This window comes from Triticum aestivum, chromosome 5B (assembly GCF_018294505.1).
Source record: "Triticum aestivum cultivar Chinese Spring chromosome 5B, IWGSC CS RefSeq v2.1, whole genome shotgun sequence".
NCBI lineage: Eukaryota > Viridiplantae > Streptophyta > Magnoliopsida > Poales > Poaceae > Triticum > Triticum aestivum.
The window spans coordinates 11,097,358-11,111,984 of NC_057807.1; positions in this window are offsets into that span (position 1 = coordinate 11,097,358).

Sequence of the window (14,627 nt, forward strand, 5' to 3'; positions counted from 1 at the left end):
CGTGTTTGAGCTCGCCGCGCTTAACGGCTCTGTGACGGTGGGCCATATAAGCCGAGTGTTACTTAACCGAGCTCGCAACGTAAATAATACTTCTCCGTTTCTTTTTTAGTCTGCATATAAGATTTGGTCAAAATCAAACTTTTTAAACTTTCATTAAGTTTATAGAAAAAAATTAACAAGATTCACAATATGAAATCCCTATGCCATGGGCTTACAACTCGCCTCCAGATGCAAATCATCGGGCTCATCGACGAGGACCAGTCCGGGTTCTTTTCTTGGCGGAGCATTGCGGAGAACTTCATCTTCGCGACTGAGCTCGTCCAGTGCTGCAACAAAAGGGGGGCGGTGACTCTTGTGTTCAAACTCGATTTCGCCCAAGCCTTCAACTCCATCACCTAGCCTGCCCTTCGTCGGATCATGGAGGCGCGTGGGTTTCCCTCAGTCTGGTGTGACTGGATGGATCACATCTTCACGTCCTTGAAGGCGGCGGTTCTTTTGAATGGGATCCCCGGGAGGTGGTTCATGGTAAAAAAAATTGGCTTGCGCCAAGGGGACCCCCTGTCCTCCTATCTTTTCCTCTTGGTGGCAGACGTGCTCCAGCGCATGATCCGGGGCGACGACGTCCTCAGGCACCCCCTGGTCGGTGGGGCCGATCCCCTGGTGGCGGTCCTTCAGTACGTGGATGATACTCTCATCATCATGAGGGCTGATCCCGCTGTCGCGGCCCGTCTTCAGGTCATTCTGGATATGTTCGCTGCGGTGACAGGGTTGGTGATCAACTTCTCCAAGAGCACTCTCGCCGGCCTGCACGTCGAGGCCGGGGCCCTGATGTCTATCACGGAGTCGTTCAGGTGCGTTGTCGGCTCCTTCCCTCAAAACTACCTCGGGTTGTCGCTCTCCTGCGACAAGCTCAAGATGGGAGACTTCGCGCCAATCCTTGCCAAGGTGGAGCGTTACTTGGCGGGGTGGCGGGCGCCGCTCCTGTCTCCTGTTGGGTGGCTGGTCTTGATCAACGCGGTACTCGACTCAATACCCACCTACGCCATGGCGGCCATGCGCCTACTGCCTGCAGTGTTCGCTGTGCTCGACAGGCTGCGGGCGCGCGTTCCTGTGGAACGTCGCAGACCGGGCTTCCGGGGCGCAATGCCTGGTCGCTTGGGACCGGGTGTGTCGGGCCAAAGCCCAAGGAGGGCTCGGAGTCTGGGCCCTCACTGTCCATAACGACTTCCTGCTCCTCAAGATCCTGCATCGTCTCGACGCTGAGGTGTCGTCGCGCTAGGCGTCTTGGGTTTGCGGCTAGCTGGGTGATCGCTTGCTCCTGTCCCTCAGTGCGTTGCCCCTCAGCGGTGACCACAGGAGCGTCCTCAAGCAGCTGATGCCGACCTACCGTGCTCTCACTAGAGTGTGTGTGGGGGACGGCCGGAAGACGTCATTCTGGCATGACTAGTGGCTTGCCGGTGGCCCGCTGTGGTGTGCTTTCCCTGCCTTGTTCTCGCATGTTGTTTGTCCGGAGGTTTCAGTGAGGGAGGCTCATCGCCACGGGCTGCATGCCTTCCTCGTTCCCCATCTCACCCCGATGGCGGAGAGGGAGTTCATGGTCGTCCAGGACCTCATGGGGAGCGAGGGCGTCGAGGGGCATCCAGATAAGCGGAGCACCGCTCTTTCCTCGGGAGCCAAAGGCGCCTTCTTCGTCCGGGCAGCGTACACGCTTGCTCGGTTTGGAGGGGTCGAGGTGCCAAACGCTGAATTCCTCTGGGCTTCTCCGGCGCCATCGCGCATGAAGTTCTTCGGGTGGTTGCTCACCTTGGAGCGCATCCATACAAGGAATGTGCTGCTTCGGAAGACCATCCTCATGGCTGCTGAAGCTGGTTGCCCATGCTGCTCGGCATCGTTGGAAACCGCTGATCACCTCATCTTCGGGTGCCCATGCACGCACGCGACGGTTCTAGCAACGCGTCGTCCTGTCGCCGGAGGGGGCCGCGTTCAGGGAGCTTCATCTCTTCGACGCCTCCCCCGCTGTTGGCGTCTCTGGAAACGGAGGAACGTCGTCGTCTTTCGCGAGGGTGTGTCGTCCCTGGCGGCCACTCTCATAGACTGTCGTGATGATGCTGGTCTCTGGCGGTCAAGGTTCAAGGACTATAATCGCGGGCATGTAGATATCTGGCTCGGTGTGCTCGGTGCTGCCTAGATAAACCCCACACACAAAATGCTGTTTTGTCGCCCCCTCACTGCCCAAAATGGGTGAGGGGGTCTGTCCTCTTCTTTCCCCTCGCTGTAATCTCGTCGATAACTCTGGCTGCTTTCGAGGTGTTTTTTACCCTCTGATATATTAATAAAAATATTCAGGTGGTGGAGGGTCCCCCTCCCCCTGGTGAAACTTCAAAAAAAAATATGCCAACTAAAAAGAAACGGAGGGAGTACATTTTCTTTTTATTTTAATCCAAATTCATTTCGTCTGTTGCAAGCTGAACGGTCGACTAAATGCACTCGTCATACATCGGATAATATCTCGCACTCACTGCCCAGCTAGCCAGTTATATCGTGCCCGCAGTGCACCTTTCTCTCCACCGCTCCCCGGCATGACTCTCCGCTCCCTCTGCCATAGCACTGTAGTCTGCCCGGTAAGCTCGACGAAGACCGACAAAAACCACACCGGCTGATGCTGTTCCGTTTATCTTTTTTCCTATTAAGTTCTTTCACATTTTTATGTAGGTATGAAAATTTCATTTATATGAATATGATAACCTCCACAATGGATTCTAGTCTATGATATTTTGAAGAATTTCTATTTTTGTGCCACTTATTCCTTAGTTATGCTCAGTTTTACCTATGGCATCTAACATTCCTCACTTTTTCCCTCCACAACTCGACCCATTCTTACAAATGCCCAACGGAGCCCTTGTCGTCGGGTCAACGCGGTTGACCATTACCTGGTTCAGTTACTAACGCGTGGGATCGGGGCTCTTATGACAGGTGGGTCGAGGCCGCTTGTGGCAATTGGGCTGATAACCCACAAGTGTAGGGGATCGCAACAGTTTTTGAGGATAGAGTATTCAACCCAAATTTATAGATTTGACACAAGGTGGGCCAAAGAATATTTGGAAGTATTAGCAGCTGAGTTGTCAATTCAACCACACCTGACAATTAATTATCTGTAGTAAAATGATCAGTAGCAAAGTAATATAATAGCTATGATAGTAGTGGTAGCAGCAACAGTAACGGTAACAGTGATAGTGATAGTTTTGTAGCAGTAATGATAGTAACAGTAGTAACTTAGCAAGATCAATATGTAGGAAAATCGTAGGCATTGGATCAGCGATTTGTTGGATGATATTCATCAAATAACAGTCATAACTTAGGGTGATGCGGCACCAGCTCCGGTTCATAATTATAGTGTAGGCATGTATTCCGTAAATAGTCATACGTGCTTATAAAAAAACTTGCATGACATCTTTTGTCCTAACCTCCCGTGGCAGCGGGGTCCTATTGAAAACTAAGGGATATTAAGGCCTTCTTTTAATAGAGAACCGAAACAAAGCATTAACACATGCTGAATACATGAACTCCTCAAATTACGGTTATCGCCGGGAAGTGTCCCGACTATTGTCACTCTGGGGTTGCCGGATCATAACACGTAGTAGGTGACTATAACTTGCAAGATCGAATCTAGAACATAGATATAATGGTGATAACATAAACGGTTTAGATATGAAATCATGGCACCCGGGCCCAAAGTGACAAGCATTAAGCATGACAAAGTCATAGCAACATCAATCTCAGAACATAATGGATACTAGGATCAAACCCTAACAAAACTAACTCGATTACATGATGTATTCCATCCAATTCCTCACCGACCAGCGAGCCTACGAAGGAATTACTCACTCCTGGTGGGGAGCATCATGGAATTGGCGATGGAGAAGGGTTGGCAATGACGAAGATCAAAAATCCCCCTCTCCTAAGCCCCAAACGGACTCCAGATCTGGCCTCCTGAGGAAGAAAAGGAGGTGGCGGCGGCTCCGTCTTGTGAAACGCGATAATTCTTTCTCCCTGTTTTTTTCTGGAAATATGTGATTTTATAGCATCGATTTCAGGGTCTGTGGGGCAACCAGGTGGGGACAACCCACCTGGGCGCGCCTGGAGGGGGCGCGCCCTGGTGGGTTGTGCCCACCCAGGTGCCCCCTCCGGTGGTTCTTGGCTCCAGAAATTATTTTTATTCATATAAAAATTCCTCGCAAAGTTTCGTCCAATCTGAGAACTTTTGTTTATGCACAAAAACAACATTATGGTAGTTCTGCTGAAAACAGCGTCAGTCCGGGTTAGTTTCATTCAAATCTTGTAAATTAGAGTCCAAAATAAGAGGAAAAGCATTAGGAAAAATACATACGACGAAGACGTATCAACTCCCCCAAGTTTAAACCTTTGCTTATCCTCAAGAAATTCAGTTGATAAACTGAAAGTGAAAAAGAAAAACTTTTACGAACTCTTTTGCTCTTGTTTGCATAAGTAAGTTTAATTAGCAACCAAGTTTTCAGCCAAGACTATAACTAACCATATCGACAATAACTCTTAAAAATTATATTAACTCATATCAATGGCATAATCAACTAGCGAGCAATAATAAGATATCTCAAACAACAACACGTTGTCAAAGCAATCATGATATAATATGACAATAGTGGTATCTCGCTAGCCCTCTCTGAGACCGTAAAACATAAATGCAGAGCACCTCCAAAGTTCACTACTAGGAAAAGGCCTACTAGTGGCGCACCAGTTTTGCCTGCTAATGGTGCACTACTGGTGCGCCGCTAGTACCACGCCACTAGTATTATATATTAATGGCGCACCACTGGTGCGCCATTAGTATCCATTAGTATCTGGTATACTAATGGCGCACCACGCCGTGCGCCATTAGTATAGAGCAACATGCGCCATTACTATGCCTCCCAGGGGCCATATTTACCCATGTGCTTTGGCATACTAATGGCGCATTGTGGGGTGATGCGCCATTAGTATCCTTTGGCATACTAATGGCGCACTGTGGGGTGATGCGCCATTAGTATTAATATTAGGTTTTGTTTTTTTTCTAATTTTTGCACAGGTTACAAAATATATTATTGGACAAAATATAGACAGCGCCACACAGCAACAGCAGATTCATCGAATACAATAGAAGATTAGTCTCCGAATACAATTCATCATATTAGTCTCCGAATTCAAAAGACCGAACAAAGATAGAACATTACAAGTCTCGGAGACCGCGAGTAGCGAGTTTGTCTTCACATTACAAGTCGATATCGATCATCTAAACTACCATCACATAGAAGAGAGTTGCGGTCATCACGATGAGCATCATCGCGATGAAACTGGTCTTCATCCGGTTCCTCCAACGCTCCCTCCTCTCTCCCGCTAGATAGCGGGCGTATCTAGATTCCGCCTCCATCCTAGTGGTGTACTCTTTGTAACTATTACCGTTGAAACGGTGAACCTGTCTTCGACACTCCTCCCAGTCATCGTAGACTCCGGGAACCTTACCCTTGTACACGACATACGACGGCATCTCTATGCACAAGCCAAACAATAGACAATACATAAGCAATATATAAGTATGCAAAAAAGGATCGGAAGAGAAAAGCAAGACATTAATAGCACGATTCATGGTCCTACTAATAAATAGCATCGATTACATCTAAGTTGAACGACTGTCCAAACCAAAGAGACATACAAGTTCATTAAAGTTTAATTACAACATGAGCTAATCGATGTTTCAGAACTACAAATAGCATCACTACTTTTGACTCGACTCATGGGACCGCAGCGTGGATGAAGCCGCAGTCTTTCGTAATGGTCATGAAGTCGCGGGAGTTGTCAGCCTGCATTTGTAGCATTGTGTCTATCTCACTGTTGGACGGTTGATCTCTGAGGTAGAACTGCCCCGAGGTACGAAGGACGTCTTGATGGATGATTTCTGCAAACTCCGACTGGATGTGAAAGAATTCTTGTCGGAGGTCCGCGTCCTGGATTGCCGCCAAGCTTGCGGCCCAATCTTTAGCATTATTTGGTAGCAGAAGGTGATTATGGTACCGTACGATCGCCCGCATGTGATGGAGGGCATAGTAGGCATCCTTCTGACCGCCAGGCGGCTGCTTGACGCAGGGGAACATCGTATTGTGGGTGAACACGTGTCTGCCGTACCTACGAACTGGCCTCTTAAAGGTGCCTCCAGATGTGGCATAGCCGGGGAGAGCATCATCAAGAACTTTCTTGATATTTGTGTAGTCTATCTTGGAGTCACGGTCTGGGTCGAAATACGTGGCCATGGAATATTTCAGGCTTAAGAGGATGAGTGTGCAATATGTGTCACTGCACAGAACACGGAATGTTAGAAAAAAACGATCGAAATCTAAAAAATCATATGTTACGGGGCGGTGAGGGGATGACTTACTCAGGAAAGTAAGGCACGAGGAAGTTATCCTTATCTGGGTTTGCCAGAATGACGCCTTCAAGGTGTGAACTCGTGACTTGCCGGTCCCCAGCGCTGCCCAAGATCTTGGCACGCATGTAGAAGGGGTCGACTACCACGATGTCCGGGGTCTTGTCTCGAATGATCCGCATCTCCATATTCCGCGAAAACAGCCGAACGAAGGTGTAGTGTAGCGGATGAAGGTTAAACATAGCAAAGATGTCATCAAACCGCAGGACGATCGTACCCCCGATGGAGCCATCCACAAAGCCCTTTCCCTCTGGCACCTTGGCCACGAAAACCGGGTATGCCACATCATTCTGGGAGAGACGCCGCTTCTCCAAAGAAAGAACATTGTCATGCAGACTCCGCATAGCACCGGTTGCAGCATTGAGCATATTTGTCGGTAGCATCGCCCTACCCGCCAGATGCACCCTCCTCGAGATATCCTTACGTGAAGGTGGCCCATCCTGAGCATGGATCGTACTCGGTACCGGCTGGCTCGCACCGGCGCCCTTGTTAGTCTTTCATTTCCGTCCCTTCTTCTTGATCTGCTATAATGGGACCGAGTTCTGCTTACAGACCGCCTTCTTGAGCGTGTTGGGGCTGATAATATTTTGCACCTCAGCTATCTGAGGCTCGGTGAAGGCGGGAGCAGGAGGCGTCTCCTAAGAACTGAACGCCAGACGACGCCTGTTGCAATTGGATTTCTCCGCCATACCAGCTAGATCGCGGTCGTCTTGGTTGGGTTCTTGAGAAGGAGGCCCGCAAAACTCGTCACCGTACCCATGTTTGGCAAAGTACTTATCGACGTTGGTAAATGTACCATCGTCATTGTCGTCGTCGTCCGGATCCTGTGCCATATGCATGTCCAGATCTTGTGCCATAGGGATGTCCGGCATGTCCGATAGCGTTGCGGCGTTCTTACCATGGCTTGGCGCCGGCACAACCAGCGGTCTTGTCTGTGGGGTGGTGTCCCCGCCCCCAAACGAATCTGGCTCTTCGGCCAAAGCAGGGGCCATTTTACATAGGCGTTGAGGGTCATCTCATCTTCTTCGTCGGCCCCAGCGGGTCGAATCGGAGGTAACAGCTCGTCGCAGCCTGGCAGCACCCGAACCAGTTCAACCCTATACACTGTGGGTGGCATCGGATTACCGTGGATCACGGGGTTGCCCGGTTGAACGATTCTACCCTTGGTGACATCGACCAACTCGCCGCCCACGAAGTGCAGGAGAGTGTAAGGAACTTCGGCGGCGCCCTGCAAAAACATGTAGGGTGTCAGGGATGCCCAGTCAAAGGAAAGGAGATGAAGTCATCGGCCGAGAGGCTTAGTTACCGTGATGCCGTCGAGCTCGGCTAATGTCGAGGCACCGCCAACGGTGGGCCTACAACTGACGGAGGGGCTGCTTGCTGGCGAGGTGCCAGCCGGCGTACACCTGGGTGCATTAAGCTCCAATTCCCGTGCCGGCGCTGGAGACACGAATACCGCCTCCGCCAGAGACACCAATGGCGCCGCATGAGACACCAATGGCGCCGCTTGCGCGTTGTGCGAGTTGCTGGCCGTGAAGCTGGGAACCGGGGGAGGCCCTTGTTGGCCGCCCGCAATCCACGTTGTCAGCCCCTGAATCAACGTACGAACCATGGAGGTGAGCGCCGTTCCCAGTTGTTGTTGCACTTGCTCTTGGATAATCTCTGGAATCCGTGCCACTTGTGCCTTGAGTGCTTCAACCTCACGCGACTGGCTTTCCGAGCTGGTCTTTTTCTCCTTTCGCCCACCAGCGGTATAGTATGATGACCATTTTGTGGACAAGCCTTTGCTGGTCACATGACCAGCTGACGACGACTTACTGAGCTTATCCTTGTTTTTCATTACGTTCAATGCCCTATTTAAAGGGGTGTCGATAGGGAAGCTCTGAGACGACCACGCGCTACTGCTTTCAGTGTCCTGCGGAAGGAACGTGAACCATTTAGAAATATTGGGGATTAATTAGAATGCAACCATATGGAGCTAATTACGCGGGGGGTGTATTCCTTACCAGAACAAGCTCAAGCGCCCTGGTCTTCGGATCCGTGGTAAGCTCCTTTGTTACCGGGTCCTCCTCGTACCGGGCCCTGACATAGTTCCTGGTCTGCTTGTCATGGTATTTCTCAAAGCGGGGTGGTAGGCCTTGCTCGGCATGCTCCGCGTCCTCCTTGTCCCATATAGGCTCCGCCATTCTGTAACCTCCGGGACCGAGTTGGTGGACCCCTAAGTTCAACTCCCGCATTTCTTTCCCCCACTGACTTGATTCGGAGGTTGCGCTTCTCTCGCACTTGATCTTGAACTCCTTGTAGAAGATGATCAAAGGATATTTCGCCTTGATCTTCTCATAACTATCACCTTTTTCAATCATTGCCTTCACCGTGCTTCTCCAAGTAGACAGGGCCGTGCTCATCTTCGTGAGGGCGGCACTGTTCACTTTATTCCCTGAGAAGCGTGTGTTTGCAAAGTCAGTGGGGAACTTGTATCGTTCGTGCAGCTTCATGAAGAAGAGGTTGCGCAAATTCCCTCGGTCCTTATGCCTTAGGTTCTCGGTGTTGATCGAGACGGTGCTCCGGAGAATGCACCCGAGCGGAACCGAGTACCCCTTGACTAATTCTTTGGGCGTCGTTGGATGCTCGTCGGAGTTCACTTCAGTAAATTCCTCCTTGATGGTGCCGAGCACGCTCGGGCGCCGGTCCTTCCGTTGCCTCTTCGGTTGGCTGCCATCTGTGTGTGCGCCGCCATCATCAGTGGTGGCATCCTCGGCGGCACCATCAGTGGTGTCATCCCCGATGCCACTAGGGGTTGTGTAGTCAAGATCGGTGTCTTCCGCGGCGTCCTCATAGCGGTGAGGTTCTTCCTCCATCTCCTGGGATAGATCCCAGAATTGCTTCCCACCCGAACCGCAGGCCTCATCGTTGTGGGCCATGTTTCGCTCTAAATAGGAAAAACGTTTGGTCAAAAAGTTGGTTATTGTCAAGGAACAAGATTATGGTCTCATCATTTAGGGTTTGTCGACACCGAGGCATCCTAAAAGCTAAGCTTTTATCACTTAGGGTTTGTCGACGCCGAGGCACCCTAAAAGCCTAAGCATACATCATTTAGGTTCTCATCGACACCGAGGCACCCTAAAAGCCAAGGTTTTATCATTTAGGGTTTGTCGACTCTAAATTTGTCCTAATCACTTGGCTCTATTGCCACCTATGGTTTAATGCAGCAAGAATAAAGGGGCAGTTGATCCTACTTAATTAAGTACTAAGATACCCCGGCCCATGCATTAGTATAGCAAGTACCCCATATGTCTGATTTTTAGCAAAGTCATGCTAAAATTCACAGAAAATTTCAGCATGACCTTTGCTAAAAATAGGACATATGGAGTACCCGAATTTGCCGGAACGGAAGTTAATCGGCATTCCGTCAAACTCAAGGGCCTCTCGGGGTACCTGCAAAATCATCACGACACGAAGGTCGGAGACAAAACCCAGCAAACTAGCACCACAATGTGCCTCTACTTTCATATGGATGAAAAGGCCACAGACCATATGGTCCTTTTCTTTCATATGGACAAAAATCAGATCAACTTATGTGAGCTTCTATTGCAGATCTAATAGGTCACCCAACAAAAAATCATCAATAGTTTAGCAAAGCACACAACAATAATGTTAAGCTACTGGAAATTCCACAACAGTAAAGTTCCAGATCTAATATGTTTATTTGACATGGAGTAGTTTATTTCATAGAGTAAACATTAGCACTATTTGACAGTAAAAGGTTTAGCTAATTTGAATTAACTGAAAGCAGTAGTACACTAGCAGTACATCATTTTTATTGACACTAAAATGTTCAAAGAAACCGAAATATCAGTACAATAGCTAGATTACAATACCAGTAGTTTTATTCAGTACTGCTAATATGGTTGGAGATTACTGAAAGTACCAGAATGTACTAATTACTAAATAGTCTAGTAGAGAATTGTGTGGGTGAGACAAGAAAACAGTTAGCAGTGTATACAACATGTAGAGAATTATGCCCACTTGAGTTGGAGTTAATGACCTCGATAGACTGTCACTGGCAGTAAGAGAGTAGCACTACTAGTACTAGCCTTGTACTACTTGTAATGGAAGAATATGACACGGTGCTAGTACACAGGTACAAATTACAATCAGTAGTAGTAACAATTGTATTGGTGAGACAACAAGACAAGTAGTCGTGCTCTGTACCGCGGCTAGGGGATTATGCTCGCTTCAATTGTATTGGGGTTAATTAACTTGATAGATTGTCACTGGCAGTAAGACAGCCACTATATAGACAAGAAAACAACTGCACAAACATACATGAACTTACTAGTGCGGTCCTTCCTTGCTTGCTTACTACTACAAGTTCTACAGAATTGTACTGTTAACTGCAAGGAACATCAAAACACTAACAAATGCATACTGTAGCCCACAACGAATGAATGAACTTTGATAAGCAGGATGCAGGGAATCACAAGTTCAGTTTCTGAATTTACCAAAGTTCCTGGAGGAGGGGCAGGACGGGCTCCTCGTCGGGGTCGGCGCCGCCGCCGGTCGAGGAGGAGGCGAGGGGCTTGGACGAGTCGGAGGAGACGGTGAGCGAGGGACCCGGGCACCTTCGCTGCCGTATGTGGGCACGCGAGGGGCGAGAGTAGCCGGAGCACGAGGCGGCGGCGACGGACGGACAGCGAGTTCGGTGAAGAGAACAGTGACGGCGCCGCAACGAAGCCGCGTGGGCTAGCGGGGGCACGGGGGTGGAGTCCGGCGGGGGCACCGCAACAAGTCAGCCGCAGGGGCGCGAGGGCACCGTGGGTGGAGTCCGGCGGGGGTTGGGGCGGCGGCGTCGTGGGTCGGGGGGCAGCGTGCGGGTTGGATCTGGCGAGGGAGAGAGGGACGAAGGGGATCTGGCGAGAGAGAGGGAGGAATTAGCTAGGGGGAAGCTTACTAATGGCGCACCCCGCAGCAGTGCGCCATTAGTATTTTTTTTAGATAGCAATGGCGCACCCCCCATCGGTGCGCCATTAGTAATCGTTTTTTTATATAGCAATGCCACACCAGACAGAGGTGCGCCATTAGTAATCTTTTTTATACAGCAATGGCGCACCAGCCAGAGGTGCGCCATAAGTAATTTTTATCATTATTATTTTTTGTTGCGTTTAATAATCTTTAAGAAAATGAATATGAATATGAAACAGTAATATTTTTTTATAAAAACAGTAATCTTTTTTTAAAAAATATCATCAAATTTGTTATTTGAAAATATTTATGAATATGAAAAAATATCATCAAATTTATTATTTGAAAATATCATCAAATTCGTTATTTGAAAATATAATCAAATTTGTTTTTTTATTTTAGTTGCATTCATTTGTGATGGTGGAATGGGTCGGGGAGGGTGCGGGGGAGGGTGCGGGGGGTCGGTGGCAGCGGCCGGTGGAGCGGGGGAGAGGGTGCGGGGGGTCGGCGGCGGCGGTGGAGCGGGGGAGGGTGCGCGGGGTCAGCGGCGGCAGCCAGTGGAGCGGCGGAGAGGGTGCGGGGGGTCGGCGGCGGCGGTGGAGCGGGGGAGGGTGCGGGGGTCGGCGGCGGCGGCCGGTGGAGCGGGGGAGAGGGTGCGGGGGGTTCTCGGTGGCGAGGGGGACCGGATCTGGCGAGGTGGGATAGCGATCGAGATGGAGGGGGATCGAGATCGAGTGTCCATGAAATTTAAAAACATTCATGAGTTCGAAAAGTGCCCATGAAATACAATCGAGAAATGAAGGCTACAATTTAAATACAATCGATCTTAGCTAGCTGCCCTTATTTTTCGTAAATGGAGTTCTTCTCTTGAACGGACGTCCTTTAAGTAGGGTGGTCCTGCTTCTTCTTGTGGTGTATGCTGATACTTCATCGTCGTCGTCATGTTCCATCTTCGGGTCCCCATACTTATCGAAGTCTTGCTCATTGGCGACTCCATCCATTCCGATGATCTTCCTTTTGCCTCTCCTCACGACAACACGACTGGGCTTTGGTGGGTTGGTAATGAAGAAGCATTGGTCCACTTGGGAAGCCAATACCCATGGCTCATTTTTCGCGGTGACGTTTGCGCCCGCGGTCTTGGATTTAGCTTCGAGTATAACCATGGTGGTGAAATACCGGTCTTCTTTTATGACGTTCTTGGCCCATCTGACACGGAACATTGGGACCTTCTCTCCAGCGTAGCTCAGCTCCCAGATCTCCTTGATCCTTCCGTAGTATATGTCCTTGTCGTTACTGGTGTAGGATTCCATCGTTACCTTGGAGTTCTGATAACCATCGCTCTTCATGTCCTTTCCCTCGGTGTAGAATGTGTAGCCGTTGATATCGTATGCCTCATACGTCATCAGGTCGTGCTCGGCGCCCAGTGACAAGGCGAATATGAGTTGTTCTTCCGCGGAAGAATCCTCATGTAAAGGGTACGACAGAAGCTTCTGCTTGAACCAACGCGTGAAACATGAGTTGTGCTCTTTGATTATATCTGCGTCCGTCATCTATTGGCCTCGGTCATTGTACGTCTTCTCAATAAAGATTTTGTGCTCTACCACCCAAGGATCGACCACGTCTATGTGTTGTAGCGCGACTAGGTTTTCTCTTTCAAAGTCGGCGAGTCGACCCTCAAAGTCGACATGCATTTCACGGTGACCCTCACAGTGACCCCATCCAGCGAGCCTGCCGAGGTGCCTGTTGACGGGCAGACCAACAGGGTTCTCGATGCCTAGATAATTCGTGCAGTAGGAGATGCAATCTTCGGTCAGAAAGCCCCTGGCTATGCTTCCCTCTGGGCGTGACATGTTGCGAACGTATCCTTTGATGACACCATTCATCCTTTCGAACGGCATCATGCTGTGCAGGAACGTCGGCCCGAGTTGGATGATATCCTCCACGATATGGACCAGCAGATGCACCATAACGTCGAAGAATGCGCGCGGGAAGTACATCTCAAGCTCGCATAGTATCACCACGATCTCTTCTTGTAGCCTTCTGAGTTGCCTCGCGCCAACCGACTTCCGAGAGATGACGTCGAAAAAGTTGCATAGGCCAAATAGCATTTCACGGACGTGCGCGTCCATGATCCAATGGATTGCAACTGGAAGTATCTGCGTCATCAGCATGTGACAGTCGTGAGACTTCATCCCGCTGAACTTCTGCTTCGCTGGGTCTAGGTATCTGCTTATCTTCCCCGCGTAACCATAAGGAAGTTTTACTCCTACGAGGCAGGTGAAAAACTGATCGATCTCCTCCTGACTTAGAGTGAAGCACGCGGGAGGGTAGTCATTTCCGGTCTTCTTGGCCTTTTTGCCTTTGCGACGACTTTCCGTGTCCTTCTTTGCCTCATCATCATCATCATTAGCATGAAGCTCCTCCCTGGTGCCCATTGATTTCAAGTCTACCCTTGCTTTCGGCCCATCTTTGGTCCTCTCTGGCATGTTGAGCAGGGTACCAACAGACTCTCGCACACATTTTTCGTGATATGCATGACATCAAGGTTGTGAGGCACACGGTGGATCTTCCAGTATGGCAAGTCCCAGAAAACAGACCTCGTTTTCCATACCTTCAGCAGCGGCTCTGGCGCCTTTCGCTTCTTTCCCGGCTCTGGCGCCTTTTGCTTCTTTCCCGGCAGTGGGCAATCTTTCCAATTTTTCAACAACTCATCTATTTCCTCGCCGCGCCTCGTACGCGGGCGTCTTCGGGGTTCGGTTTCACCATCGAACAGATCCTTGCGTTTCCTCCACGGGTCATCGTCGCGAAGCCACCTTCGATGTCCCATGAACACGGCTTTCAAAGACCCGGGATCTCTATCTAGCTGGCGATACGTTGTGTCATCCCTGCACCTAACGCATCCAGAAAATCCGTGGACCACCTGCCCCGCGACATATTCGTAACCGAGATAGTCGTGCACCGTCATGAGCAGTGCGGCTCTCATAGGGAAATATTCTTTCTGTGCAGCGTCCCACGTATTGGCTGGCGTTTTCCACAGCGTGTCTAGCTCCTCTTTTAGCAGCCCCAGATACAGATTGATGTTGTTCCCTGGTTGTTTCGGTCCTTCAATTAGCATACTCATGTGAATGTACTTCCTCTTCATGCACAACCAGGGGAAGGTTGTACATCCACA